A 1993-nucleotide genomic window follows, 5' to 3' on the forward strand; every position below is an offset into this window, starting at 1 on the left:
TCAGTGCTGCATTGCCGCTGGCAAGGACACCTTCAATCACGCCGTGCTCCTTCCTTCCTTCCCCATCCCCCGCCTCTGCGCTCCTCGCTATGGCTCTCTCTCTCTCTCATCTTCTCTCTCCTCTCTCTCTGCTCGTCTGCCTCTCTCTCTCTCTCTGCTCTCTCTCTCTCTCTCTCTCTCTCTCTCTCTCTCTCTGCTCTCTCTCTCGGGGCTCTCGTTTCTCTCTCTCTCTCTCTTCTCTCTCTCTCTCTCTCTCTCTCTCTCTCTCTCTCCCTCCCTCCCTCCCTCCCTCCCTCTCTCTCTCTCTCTCTCTCTCTCGCTCTGCTATCTCTCTCTCTCTCTCTTTCTCCTCCTCCCTCCCTCCCTCCTCCTCTCTCTCTCTCTCTCTCTCTCTTCTCTCTCTCTCTCTCTCTCTCTCTCTCTCTCTCTCTCTCTCTCTCTCGCTCTCTCTCTCTCTCTCTCTCTCTCCCTCCTCCCTTCCTCTCTCTCTCTCTCTCTCTCTCTCTCTCTCTCGTTCTCTCTCTCTCTCTCTCTCTCTCTCTCTCTCTCTCTCGTTCTCTCTCTCTCGCTCCTCGTGCTCTCTGTCTCCACTCTCCCTCCCCCTCCCATCCCTTATTCTCCTTCCCATCCCATTCCCTCTTTATTTCTCTCCCTCTCTCTCTCTTCTCTCTCTCTCTCTCTCCTCTCTCTCCCTCTGCCTCCCATCCCCTATTCTCCTCCCCATCCCATTCCCTCTCCATCTCTCTCTCTCTCTCTCTCTCTCTCTCTCTCTTGAGCCGGCTCGCAAGCCCGACATAAGCCCCCCTTTATGTGTACATCTGCGCGCGCGTGTTGCCGTACAGTGGCAATAGACGTGGTGATCACATGCGATGCACACCTCCTAGCACCTGTTTCACAACACCTCCAGAGATGCCAACACGTATTTGAAGCAATCTGTAGTTTCTGGCCATCAAATTAGTAGTTCGAGGGTGACGTAGTGACCCGAGTTTGCTATACTAGAGGGGTCCGGCATGCCACCCGGAAAATGTTGATTCTGAGATGCAATTTCCTGCATTCTGAGGGTCAAAAACGACAATAAATTGACAAAAAAATGACAATACAAATTTTTTTTTCGATCACAGTGAAATTTGTAGTTTGATACAAACTGGTCGTAGTGGTGCAAAAGGAATAGAAATTCGTACAAAATACGGATAAATCGTAGTGGTTGGCATCTCTGCACCTCCCAACCATAACTATGCGTGGGAGTGGAAGCTTTGCGACGCAGAAACCATGCAAGGAGGTAAAACAACCACGCAACGATGTGTATGCTTCTGCCGGGGGAATCGAGTGAAGGGGTAACTTCTGTTGCCACACGATGAATGCTACCAGACTAGGGAGCGAAGCATTACAATGAGAGAGAGAGCAGGCTTCGCTATCTGAGAAAACCACGGGCCTAGAAAAAAATCTTGTCATTTATTCAACGGGTGCTGATTTTCTCTAGATGGGGCTGATTTTTTTAAACTTGTGAATTATGTAATAAAAGCTTTGTTACATTCCTATGTATTGTTACTACGCTTATTCCCTACGATTTGGTATATGAATTTATAACAACCGGCATTCTTTCTCGATTCGACCTTCGTTTTCGATTCGCGAAATCTCAAAATTTGACAGGGCCGGAAAAAAGGCCCATGGACACTGGAGACGGGGCTGTTTACGGGGCTTGGGCCGATCGGCTCCGTGAAAAGACCTCACCATTTTAGCTGAACACAATCTTAATGCTTTGTATTACACAACTAGCGACTAGTGAACAGACTCTTGCACGAAGCAAATTTTATCGCCTCTCAAACAAGATAAGACATGTACATGGACCTTCCACAGCCAAATACAGTAATAGCCAATCTCCCAGAGATTTCCAGGACCTTCCACAGCCAAATACAGTAATAGCCAATCTCCCAGAGATTTCCAGGACCTTCCACAGCCAAATACAGTAATAGCCAATCTCCCAGAGATTTCC

General features: G+C 48.6%; 1 protein-coding gene across 1 annotated transcript in view; it reads right to left on the bottom strand.

Moving 5' to 3' along the window:
- The window catches only part of LOC106813948 (serine/threonine-protein kinase B-raf-like), a 20724-nt gene that overhangs the window by 9403 nt on the left and 9328 nt on the right, over positions 1-1993 (bottom strand). The gene's annotated exons all lie outside the window — the stretch shown is intronic.

This window comes from Priapulus caudatus, unplaced genomic scaffold, assembly GCF_000485595.1.
Source record: "Priapulus caudatus unplaced genomic scaffold, Priapulus_caudatus-5.0.1 Scaffold848, whole genome shotgun sequence".
In the NCBI taxonomy this organism is placed as follows: domain Eukaryota; kingdom Metazoa; phylum Priapulida; class Priapulimorpha; order Priapulimorphida; family Priapulidae; genus Priapulus; species Priapulus caudatus.